General features: G+C 43.3%; 1 protein-coding gene across 4 annotated transcripts in view; it reads right to left on the bottom strand.

Annotated features, from left to right (window-relative positions):
* The window catches only part of AFF2 (ALF transcription elongation factor 2), a 743,921-nt gene that overhangs the window by 130,034 nt on the left and 600,426 nt on the right, over positions 1-13,461 (bottom strand). The gene's annotated exons all lie outside the window — the stretch shown is intronic.

Genomic DNA, 13,461 nt, shown 5'->3' with positions numbered 1-13,461 from the left:
ATATGCCGACGAGAAGGAGAGTGAGATGCCCAATTTCATACAGAACGCCCTCCAAAATTTGGCCACAAACTGCACACCTCTGTCAGACACAACATTCAGGGGTACCCCATGCAATCGGACCACATGCTGCACAAACAATCTTGACAACGTTTCTGCTGAAGGTAATGCTGCCAAGGGAATGAAATGGGCCTGTTTAGAAAACCTATCCACCACCACCCAGATCACGGTATTGCCCCTGGAAGGTGGAAGGCCGGTAATAAAATCCATGGAAAGATGAGTCCATGGCCTATCAGGAACCGGTAAAGGTATGAGTTCCCCAGCCGGTCGGTTATGCGAGCTTTTGGAACGGGCACATATGCCACAAGCAGAAACAAATTCCTTGACATCGGACCTTAACGAAGGCCACCAAAAACCCCTGGCTACTGCCTCTCTAGTGGGCGTGATACCTGGATGAGCACTCAGCCTAGAATCATGAAACTCCTGCAGAAGTCTAGGCCGCAATGAATCTGGAACAAACAGTTTATCGCTTGGCCTGGTTGCCGGACCTAGGGCCTGAGCCCTTAGGATTTCTTGTTCCAACTCAGTTGAGACCCCCGCCACTACCACCCCTGGGGGAAGAATGGAGGACGGCGGCTCAGGGGGAGACACTGGATCAAAACTTCTGGACAGGGCATCCGCTTTAACATTTTTGGACCCCGGTCGAAAAGTAATTGAGAACTGAAATCGTGAAAAAAAAAGTGACCAACGGGCCTGTCTAGGAGTAAGCCTCTTAGCAGATTCAAGGTATGCCAAATTTTTGTGATCCGTGACAACCGTGATAGGGTGAGCCGCCCCTTCCAAAAAGTGCCTCCATTCCTCAAACGCCAGCTTGACCGCAAGAAGTTCTCTATTGCCTACATCATAGTTTTTCTCAGCTGAAGAGAACTTCTTGGAGAAGAAGGCACAGGGTTTGAGATTGGTAAGGGTGGCCGGACCCTGGGACAGCACAGCCCCCACCCCCACTTCAGAAGCATCCACCTCCACAATGAATGGTTTGGACGGGTCAGGTTGCACCAACACCGGGGCAGACATAAAACATTTCTTAATCGCTGAGAAGGATTCCTTAGCGAGTACAGACCAATTTTTTACATCAGCTCCCTTCTGGGTAAGATCCGTGAGTGGTTTCACCACTTGTGAGAAACCTTTAATGAATCTCCGGTAATAGTTCGCAAATCCTAAGAAGCGCTGGAGCCCCTTGAGATCTCGAGGATGAACCCAGTCAGCGATCGCCAGCACCTTCTTAGGATCCATACGAAACCCCTCACAGGACACAATCAACCCCAAAAAAGACAGCTCCTGTACAAAAAATGAACATTTTTCCAATTTGGCGAACAATTGGTTCTCCCTGAGTCTCTGGAGAACTGTCTTTAGATGTTGCAAGTGAGATTGACTGTCCGGGGAATACACCAAAATATCATCCAAATAAATAATAACAAAACGGCCTATCAGATCAGAAAACACAACATTGATGAAATTTTGGAAAATAGCGGGTGCATTAGTTAACCCAAACAGCATTACCAGGTTCTCAAAGAGTCCTTCTGATGTGAGGAATGCCGTTTTCCACTCGTCCCCTTCCCGAACCCTTATCAGATTGTAGGCCCCCCGCAGATCTAACTTGGAGAACCATTGGGCCCCAGCTAACTGGTTACATAAGTCTGGGATGAGGGGAAGCGGGTAAGAGTTCCTAACCGTTATCTTGTTCAGTTCCCGAAAGTCGAGGCACGGCCGCAAACCACCATCTTTTTTCTTCACAAAGAAGAACCCTGCTGCCACAGGTGACACAGAAGGCCTGATATGCCCTTTGCAGAGACTCTCAGCTATGTACTCCTTCATGGCTTGGCGCTCAGGCCCAGACAAATTGAACAATCGAGCCTTAGGTAGCTTGGCTCCGGGTACTAAATCAATGGCACAATCATGGGGTCTATGTGGTGGCAGCGCCTCAGCCTCACTTTCGGAAAAAACATCTTCGAAATCTTTCAGGTACTCCGGAATACCTTCCAGATCGACAGACAACACAGACACGGATTTAACAGCGTTAACAAGATGTCCCCGGTTACCACATTTATTATTGCATCCCCATTGAGTGATTTCCCCTGTAACCCAATCAATGGTAGGATTATGGCGTTGAAGCCAAGGCATCCCCAGTACCAGTCCTGCAGGCAAGTTATCTAGCACCAGACAACTTAGTTTCTCCACATGAGTGGAACCCACTTTTAGAGAAAAATGTTCAGACCTGCAACAGATACCGTCTTGGTTTAGAGGAGATGAGTCAATTGCCACAAGTTTAACAGGATCATGAAGCCTGACTGTCCCTATCTTATTAAGAGTCATAACCTTGGTATCAATCAGGTTCACAGCCGAACCGCAGTCAATAAAAGCAGTAGTCTGAACAGGACCATAACCAAGTTCCAGTTCCACCTGCAGCACCATTTTTGCACATGAGGAAAATTGTACCTGAAGGTCTGGGTAGCCTCCTCGATTACTACCCAGACCTAGTCGTTTCCCGCCATCTTGGAGGATGACGGACAGGAGGGGCAGTCCTTCTTCCAATGTCCAGATTTCCCACAATAGAAGCACAACTGCTTTTCCCGGCGGCGTCTTCTTTCTTTTCCCTCACAGGTGACAGCGCTCACCTCCATAGCCATAGGAAGAGTCTGGGTCTCATCTCCACTGAAGAATAAGGGCGATTCCCGTTGCATAATGCCTCTAGCCCGCAGCCTGCGATCCATGCGAACCGCTTGGACCATGGCATCCTCCAGGGAGTCAGGCGGAGGATGAAGTGCCAAAGCATCCTTCAGACGTTCACACAGGCCTCTGTGGAACAGCCCCCGAAGGGCGGCATCACACCAGGAAATCTCCGCTGCCCAATGTCTGAATTCAGTACAGAACCATTCGGCCGAGTGCCCCCCTGACATTCACTCATTACTTTGTCCTCAGCCAACCGCACTCTATCAGGCTCATCATAAATAAGCCCTAAGGCTTCAAAAAATGCATCCACAGACATTCTCTCAGGGGCAGAAGAGGAAATCGAGAACGCCCAGGCTTGTGGGGACCCCCTAAGCAGGGACATCACCACCCCCACCCTCTGTTTCTCATCCCCAGAGGAGCGGGGTCTCAAAGAAAAAAAAAAGCTTACAGCCCTCCTTAAATGCCCTGAAGTCATCCTTGTTACCAGAAAATATATCTGGCAATTTAACCGGGGATTCAGGTGGGATTAAAATGACATCTCTATTCCCCACCTGCTGGAAGCCTGCGGAAAGCACCCCCTGAACTGAGTCCTCAACTCGCCGTTGGGACTGGGCCAGAGATTGGTGTTCAAAACTAAGCTTCTGCAGTGACTGAGTCAAGCTTTTCACCTGCTCAGATAAAGCACACATTGGGTCCATGCTGCAGAAGTGAGGAGAGAGAAAGAGAAAAAAAAAAAAAAAAAAAATTGTGGGCCAGTTATAATGTCAAAGACACCGCACTGAACTTACTCCCTGAGCCAGTGCGCGTGTCCTGAGTAAAGCGAACAGTGCTCAAGGCTACCTGTGGAGCGGGCAGCAACCGAATAGATGCGTACTTCAGAGCTGCAGGGCCTGAAGCACGTGACTGCTAGAGGCGTGGCCTAAACTCCACAGAGCTAGGAGCTGCAAGACAATTCCTAGCAGAGTAACTGCGAGACAAAGTTACCAAGGGGCATAGACAGTGAGAATAGTCAGGACGTAGCCAATGAGTCACACACAGAGATAGCTGTAGGGTACCAAAGGGGGCGAGCAGAGAGTAACCAGGTCACATGCAATGAGTCATACACAGATAGTTGCAAGGTACAAGAGGGGCGAGCAGAGAGTGGTCAGGTCACATGCAATGAGTCATACACAGATAATAACGCAGTACAAAATCAACAGGCAAACTCACAACGGGAAACAGAATCGGGTCAGAACCATATAAACAAGCTATAGCAACAAACAGGCACACGGGGGTCAGCACACTAGGCCAATGGCAAAAGTATAACTGGCAGGGATTGAAGCTACCCAGGGGTTTATGAAGCTCTCCCAGAACCAGAAAGAGGCCACAATCATTAACCCCAAGTGTGCAGGTCAAAACCTGCACAGAGCTCCAGACATTAACCCCCGGTGTGCAGCTCAAAAACCCGCACTGGGATCATGACACAAATGAAGGCAACCAGCCATTTGCGTAGAAAACTGCACCAATTTATTACTATAGCTTAAATGATTTCAAGAACGTTAAAAATATTGCACAAAGGCAAAAACCGATGCATTTCAGACATAGATCTCTCCTTCATCTCATAGACTGTAAGCTTGCGAACAGGGTTCTCATCCTCTTGGGATCTGTTGTATAATGTGCTTACGATGTAATGTCTTTATTGTCTGTACAAGTCCTCTCTGTAATGTAAAGTGCTGGGAATATGTTGGTGCTATTATTATTATTAGGCCGGGGTCACACTTGCGAGAAAAACGCACGAGTCTCGTGTCTCAATACCCGGCACTGCGACCGGCACTCGGGACCGAAGTGTGCAGCAGCATGTATTTCTATGCAGCTAAGCGCTCCGGTCCGAGTGCCGGCGGCTGTGCTGGGTATTGAGACGCGAGACTCGTGCGAGTTTCTCGCAAATGTGACCCCAGCCTTAGTCATACTCTGTGACTAAGGACAGTTCTATGTCCAAAATACATGTATACACATGTACACACCCAAACACACACTGCACATACACATGTATACAAACACACACACACACACTGCACATACACATATATATATATATATATATATATATATATATATATATATATACACTGCACTTACACATGTATACAAACACACACACTACACATGTATATACACACCAACACACACACACTGCACATACACATGTACAGTTGTGGCCAAAAGTATTGACACCCCTGCAATTCTGTCAGATAATACTCAGTTTCTTCCTGAAAATGATTGCAAACACAAATTCTTTGATATTATTATCTTCATTTAATTTGTCTTAAATGAAAAAACACAAAAAGAATTGTCCTAAAGCCAAATTGGATATAATTCCACACCAAACATAAAAAAGAGGGTGGACAAAAGTATTGGCACTGTTCGAAAAATCATGTGATGCTTCTCTAATTTGTGTAATTAACAGCACCTGTAACTTACCTGTGGCACCTAACAGGTGTTGGCAATAACTAAATCACACTTGCAGCCAGTTGACAAGGATTAAAGTTGACTCAACCTCTGTCCTGTGTCCTTGTGTGTACCACATTGAGCATGGAGAAAAGAAAGAAGACCAAAGAACTGTCTGAGGACTTGAGAAACCAAATTGTGAGGAAGCATGAGCAATCTCAAGGCTACAAGTCCATCTCCAAAGTCCTGAATGTTCCTGTGTCTACCGTGCGCAGTGTCATCAAGAAGTTTAAAGCCCATGGCACTGTGGCTAACCTCCCTAGATGTGGACGGAAAAGAAAAATTGACAAGAGATTTCAACGCAAAATTGTGCGGATGTTAGATAAAGAATCTCGACTAACATCCAAACAAGTTCAAGCTGCCCTGCAGTCCGAGGGTACAACAGTGTCAACCCGTACTATCCGTCGGCATCTGAATGAAAAGGGACTGTATGGTAGGAGACCCAGGAAGACCCCACTTCTTACCCCGAGACATAAAAAAGCCAGGCTGGAGTTTGTCAAAACTTACCTGAAAAAGCCTAAAACGTTTTGGAAGAATGTTCTCTGGTCAGATGAGACAAAAGTAGAGCTTTTTGGGCAAAGGCATCAACATAGAGTTTACAGGAGAAAAAAGATGCATTCAAAGAAAAGAACACTGTCCCTACAGTCAAACATGGCGGAGGTTCCCTGATATTTTGGGGCTGCTTTGCTGCCTCTGGCACTGGACTGCTTGACCGTGTGCATGGCATTATGAAGTCAGAAGACTACCAACAAATTTTGCAGCATAATGTAGGGCCCAGTGTGAGAAAGCTGGGTCTCCCTCAGAGGTCATGGGTCTTCCAGCAGGCCAATGACCCAAAACACACTTCAAAAAGCACTAGAAAATGGTTTGAGAGAAAGCACTGGAGACTTCTAAGGTGGCCAGCAATGAGTCCAGACCTGAATCCCATAGAACACCTGTGGAGAGATCTAAAAATTGCAGTTTGGAGAAGGCACCCTTCTAATATCAGGGACCTGGAGCAGTTTGTCAAAGAAGAATGGTCTAAAATTCCAGCAGAGCATTGTAAGAAACGCATTGATGGTTACCAGAAGTGGTTGGTCGCAGTTATTTTGGCTAAAGGTTGTGCAACCAGGTATTAGGCTGAGGGTGCCAATACTTTTGTCTGGCCCATTTTTGGAGATTTGTGTGAAATGATCAATGTTTTGCTTTTTGCTTCATTCTCTTTTGTGTTTTTTTCATTTAAGACAAATTAAATGAAGATAATAATACCAAAGAATTTGTGTTTGCAATCATTTTCAGGAAGAAACTGAGTATTATCTGACAGAATTGCAGGGGTGTCAATACTTTTGGCCACAACTGTATATACACATTCAAACACAGACGCGATACATAGACAAATGTAAAAATATACAAACTGCAAATACATACCAGTCTGTCTCCTCTTTAGTTCCTTTAGACTCCTGCAGTTAAAAGATCTTTGGTGACATCATGGTCTTAACCTCAGAATAGAAATGTTGGGGCACCTAAGAGAGTGGATGCCCTGACAAATTACCCAGTTTGTCCCCATTTCTTCTTTGAGAAATTGCCCAGTTTGCCCCCATTTCTCCATAACGCTGGCCCTGCATACCAGCAGAATAGAAATGCTGGGAGTCCTTAAGAGAGTGAGGACCCTGGGAAATTCAATAGTTTGCACCCCCCTCCACCCGAAACACTGGTCCTGAGTGGAACTAGCACTTATTTTTGGACTAGGGCTTATATTTTAAGCATACTGCAAAAATCCTGTATAATCATACTAGCACTTATTTTTGAGGTAGTTTTTATTATCGGGCAAACACGGTATAATTCAAAGGACTGGGGATAAAGAGAACCCGTGAGTTCATTTAGTCTGCATGGACAACATGTAGCAGAAATCAGATAATGCATGAGCAACAGAAACAGGTATGTTTTAAGGGCCCGTTACAAATAGCGATATTGCTAGCAATATCGCTGTTCCGTCACTGGTTTTGTGACGTAGCAGCAATATTGCTAGCGATATCGCTACATGTGATACTTACCTCCGACCGGCTCCCCTGCTGCTCATCGCTGATCGTGCGAGAACGTCCTGGACCATTTCTCGTCGGGCGCTTCCTGCTGTGCTTCCTGTGGCGCCGACGAGGGATGCGTGGACGCGGGCACGTCAGGATCGCCGCATCTGACAGGTAAGTAGCGACCGCCGACAGCTGCTATGTCGCTGGTGAGATCTGCCTGTGTGGCAGCTCACTACCGACCACTTAGCGATGCACCAGCGATCCATATCGGTGTCAGGATCGCTGGTGCATCGCTAAGTGTAACGGTACCCTTACTCTGAAGTGCTGCTGTGTTTCAGAGAAAAAACATGGTAAAAAAATTTGGCTTATCCACACCGACTCATCTAGATTGAAATGTCTGTTCTTAGGCATATATAGGGAATCCACTGTCTTTTAGAGTAAAACATAAATATTTAGAATGCAGGTGCTGGTCCCTGATTCATGTTTTTCGTGGTTCAAGCAGCATGAATTAGTTGCCAGTTTCCCTTTATATGACACTTTTTCCAGCATTGAGATACAACTAGATGGCATGTTGCAATGTTTTATACAATGTGAAAACCTGAGGCCCTATTGTGATCTGAACTCATACTTCTGATTTCCAAAGAGATAGCTGCTCTGCCACAGCACCTATGGGGCCAGATTCAGCAGGACTGGCAATGGATATGCCAGTCTTAATGAAGGGACTTGCTGGAGTATGATGTGCCTAAATCATTAAGAGGAGCAAGCAATCTAAAGTGGTTGTCCAGGTTTGGCATGAAAGTCTGCAGTCACTCAATCGAGAGAGGCCACGCATGTCTAGTCAGAAAGTGGCCTGAACCATGCATAGCACATACTTGACAGCCCATTCCAATGCAGGAGAACCCTGACACGCACTGTGCACTGTGAGGATACTTTCATGCCAAACCTGGACAACCCCTTAATGAATAAGATACATCTGTTAACAGTAGTGCCTTGCCACCAGAAAAGTTCGCCAGTCACAGATTTCGTGAATTTAACGGTCCAGCATAGCCAAGCCTTGGACTGTTCATGTCCTGCCGATGCTACTCCCATATTAGCAAGGCTTGCCGAAACTGACATGTAACTAACGAATGTTGCAATGTTTTGTGACATATTAAAGTGTTTTATGACAATTCTAGCAAAACATGTTAATGAATTGGCTCTCATGGAATTAAATTTACTAAAATTATGTAGCACAAAAGTAAAGTATCTGTTAAGTACCAAGACTTCACATTCTTCAATTTAGAGACCCCTTTGAAAATAAAAGTAGTAAATTAATTTGTTTTCATGGGCAATTCCTCTAGCTTCCCTTCACACCAGTTTTGATAAATCACCACCTATGATGAAATGCTCAGCAATTTGGACAATGAAGACAAAAGTTCAAATGTTAGTGGACTTCATAAATTCCCTTTGAAGCCTCTATGGAGGTCCAAGTCCAAGAATATGTTTTGTTTTTTTTTGCAACTAGTAACTTGAAAGACACCAGTGTTCATTGGGACCTAGTTTGGGTTTCCTATGAAAACAGAAAAAGTTGAGGTTATTGGAAGTGTTTCCCCAGAAGAAGAACATAATCAGAGGTTCCTCATGTTTAAAAAGTTGGAAAATTATCTAAGCTATGAAGCTGACTATTTCAAATTCAGTTAAAATATCATATTCCTACTGCTATGTTGTACTCATAACACTCTACATGTCTACAACTGAGAGCATTCGGTTTTCTTTCTATTGTGAAACAAACAACAAATAGGACAAAATAACTGAAAATTTCAGAGTGCATAACTATTCACCCCCCTAAAGAGTACTTTGCAGAGCCTCCTTATACAGAAATTACAGCTGTAAGTCACTTTGCATAAGGCTCTCTGAGCTTTCCACATTTTGCCACTGGGAATTTTGCCCATTTCTCCAGGCAAAACTGCTCCAGCTCCTTCAAGTTAGATGGTTTACTCTGGTGAACAGCAATCTTCAAGTCAAACCACAGATTCTGAATTGGATTAAAGTCTGGACTTTTATTAGGCCACTCAAACATTTACTCGTTTCCCATTAAACCACTTCAGTCTTGCTTTAGCAGTACTCTTTGGGTCATTGTCTTGTGGGAACGTAAACCTCCATCTCAGTCTCAAATCAGTGACAACAGGTTTTGCTCAGGGATATTCCTTTATCTTGCACCATCCATCTTCTCCTTGACTCTGACAGTTTTCCATGCTCCTGCTGCTGAAAAAACATCTCCACAGCATGATGCTGCTGCCACTACCTTGTTTCACTGTGAGGATGGTGTTCTTTGGGTGATGAACTGTGTTGGTTTGGCGCCAGACAGTGTTTTCCTTGGTGGCCAAAAAGTTACATTTGGGTCTCATCTGACCACAGCACCTTCCTCCATACATTTGGGGAGTCTCCCGCGTCATTTGGCAAACTCAAAACAAGCCTTACAGTTTTTTTTTGCTTAAGTAAAGGCTTTTTTCTATCCACTCTTCCATAAAGGCCACCTCTACAGTACAGCTTATTGTGATCGTATGGACAGATACTCAAGTTTCTGCTTGGGAACTCTGCAGCTCCTTCAGGGTAACCTTTGGTCTCTGTGCTGCCTCCCTGCCCACACAGAGAGTTTTCATCAGTGACCTTCTCTTGGCAGGTTTGTTGTGGTACCATGTTCTTTCCATTTGATGATAATGAATTTGATGGTGCTCCGTGGGATCATCAGAGATTGGGATATTTTTTTACAACCCAAACCAGACTTGTACTTCTCAACAACTTTGTCCATGACTTGTTTGGAGATCACCTTTTGACTTGGTGGGGTTGTTTGTTTAGTGGTTCCTCTTCCTCAATGGTGTTGCAGCCTCTGTGGCCTTTCAGAAAAGGTGACAGACTATGTGACACTTGCACACAGGTGGACTTCCTTTCACTAAGCATGTAACTTATGAAGGGAATTCCTTGCACCAGAATTTTTTAAGGGCTTCATAGCAAAAGGGGTGAATACATATGCACATGCCAATTTTTAGCTGACTACATAAATTTAATTTTGCCTATATATTTCTCACTTCCCCAATTTAGACTATTTAGTGCTGATACATCACACACAAATCGAATTACAAACAGATTTAAGCACAGGTTGTAATGTATCAAAATAGGTAAGAAAAAAAAAGCCAGGGGGTTAAATACTTTCGCAAGACACTGTATATTTAAGGTTTTTCATTGTTGGGAAGTTCTACTAACTTTTCCCAAAATCACATTATTGTTCTTATGTTGTTACCATAAAATCTACAAATGACCATAATTTAGCTTGATCAATCTGTCACACAATAATTTATTCAACAATTGGTTGACTGAGATATTCCTTTGTGGCAAAATACAATGAGCAAACAATAAGTTAAAATAGCAAATGCCAGAAATTGAAGGATACTTCAATTACAGAAGGAAGCGCCTTCATAAAAAGCCAATGTTTACAGTTGCAGCAATAAAAATTCTAATTTTTTGCTCGGATGAGCACAAAGGATTCCATAGGCACTAGCATTAGAACATATAATGAAAATGTAATTGAAAAACTTTTTGCTGCATAGTAAATGTGGCAAGAAAGTACCGAATGTAATTCAAACATCCGAAAAACACATCAGTATTTGCACTGTTTGTTGTTCATGAAAATGTTTCTGAAAAACAAATTGGTCTCTGAAATTTACAAAGTGATTCAGACACATATTGAAACACAATGTGAAGCTACTTGTGAAACCTTTAGCAAATGTATTAAGTTCAGTTCTGAATTTTTATTTTAGAAAGAGAGGTAAGCCCCATTTAGCTCTCAATTTCAATCTGAATTAAAGTGGTTGTCTCACCATTGATTTCCAAGACGGCACCTCTACCCTGCCTCTAAATTTCATGCTTGCTGAGGGCAGTGTGCTTCTGATTAACAGTTTTGACCAGTGTCACCATTATGATCCTGACTAGAAGAACTGTGGGTTCTAAAATGCTGCTAAAAGAGTAGTGGAAATGAGGCTTCTCCATAGCAATTCAGTGAGCTTCACAGCAGCGCTAACGAGCTCATTTAAAAAGAGCTTGTAAGCACTGCCTTAGAGATCGATGGATTGCAGTGGTAACCAGTAACCTAAGCAATGACCAATAAGCAAAACATTTTTTTTAAAAATCTCCATTCATGAAAAGAGTGTAATTTCTAATAACAAGTAACTTGCAAAATTTCTTGTTTATACAAGCAATTTCAACCATTTATGATTAAAATAGGCCTTTAAATAGGCCGAAATCGTAAACTTTATTAGTAAATAAGAAATGAAAATGACCAATAGTACCATAAGACACACCCCAAATTTTCAGAAGAAAAATAGGGGAAAAAATTAATGTAAAACGGGGGTCCGTCTTACAGTCCAAATTCAGCTTACCGGGGGGGGATCAGCAGTGCTGGTGGAGCATGGTCGCAGGGGGCGTTCAGTGGTCCAGCGATATGACTCCCATCCCAGGCTGGTGCACAAGGTTCGGCAGTGCTCTGCGGTGTGGGGGCTGCACCGGCATCTTGTGAAAGCCCGAAGGCCCAACACATCCATTGCTGTGATGCCCTGGACTCCGGGAAAATGGTCGCCGGGGGCGGTGCATGCTCAGATTGAGATCTCGTCCCAAAATCTCGAGAGATGAGATCTCGGGACGAGATCTCGTTGCCAAAATCTCAATCTGAGCATGCTATTTTCCCAGAGGCCACCGCATCGCAGCAATGAATGTGCTGCGCCTCTGGGCTTTCACAAGATCCCGGCGCAGCCCACACACTGCAGCGCACTGCCAAACTTGCTGCACCAGCCTGGGAAGAGTGTGAAATTCGCCCTGCAGTGTTGGACCGCCACAGAATTGCCCCACTCCTGCTGCTGCCACACTAGATGTAAGTATATTACGACTATAAGACGCACTATCATTTTCCCCAAAACTTTTTGGGGAAAAAGTGCATCTTATAGTCTGAAATATACGGTACTTACAGAGATACTGTATGTGTCTTTTTCTGCCTAGTTGCATATGTGGCTACAGGAGATGCGGCCATAGTGATTGACTGCATTGAATACGCTTCGGAGAAAGTATTTAAGAAGTTATCCAGAAATAAAACTTTGGCCACTTTCTTCCAAGAAACAGCCACACATATATGTATACAGGTTGCATGTGGAATTGCAGCTTAAAAAGCAAATGTGTCATCTTTGACTTTAGGCCTTTAGAGATCATTTCATCACAATAACAGTAATTTTAACCAGGGGTGCCCAAACTTTTACATGCCAGTGTAGCTCCATTTCTTTAAATGGCATGAGATAACCGAACAAACCAAGATATAATGCTGTGGATCTTAATCATCTCAGATTTTAATGCGGCTCTTAAGACAAAAAGAAAAAGTTTGGAAACCATAATGTTTCTTTAATTATTAAGACTGAAAAAATGTCTGAAATTAAATTATAAGGGAATCGTCTGTACTGTAAAAATAAAATGCAAACCTTGTACTGCCAAGTAATAGATATGAAATATGATCCGGGTGACTCTAAATTAGTAACTTGCGCAATAAAACATTTATGATAAAAAAGTACACATAAGCACAAATGGAAGTTCTCTAATAATAATAATATCCCTCCAACACCACCCACTTATCACCCCTGCTCTGCTTACGTTTATGCCTAAATTTATATTGCAGGACATAACAAATGTAATCTAAATGCAAAATGATGCATTCCAGGCTTGATTGCAATCAGAGATTTCTTTTTGTATAATTATGCCTAATCTGACACAAGCTTGTTTTAAGCCAAGTAGACGCACTTCATACAAATCCCCGGTCTTGACTATTAACCACATTGAAATGTTGCACAAGGTTTACCTGTAATGTCATGAATCAAATTGGCTTTTCCTCGGAAGTAAAAACTGGAGCACTCATTTAGTCACTGTAAACACAGATTATGTTACGTAGATTAGAAGCTCTTCAGGGTAATGAGCGCCTCGGTTGTTTTCTTTTATCATTGTCACAGTAGGAGCCTCTAAAGAAGGATAGACACTTAGGGCTCGATTCACTTTTGCATTTGAGCTTGCTTTTTTGCTGAGTTTTAGATGTTTATTGCCTTTTTTTACATTTCTATCAAATTCATATTACCATTTGCATCTTTCTTAAAGTCTATTTTATATGTTTTATATGTTTGTTCCCCATTTGTTAGAAGGAGTTTAGGGTTTCCTGATGTTTTTGTCCGATACA

The sequence above is a fragment of the Dendrobates tinctorius genome, unplaced genomic scaffold (assembly GCF_039654945.1).
Source record: "Dendrobates tinctorius isolate UK_male_01 unplaced genomic scaffold, ASM3965494v1 ptg000133l, whole genome shotgun sequence".
Lineage (NCBI taxonomy): Eukaryota > Metazoa > Chordata > Amphibia > Anura > Dendrobatidae > Dendrobates > Dendrobates tinctorius.
Note: the sequence above shows the minus strand (reverse complement) of the source record. Positions and strands in the feature narration are given on the sequence as shown.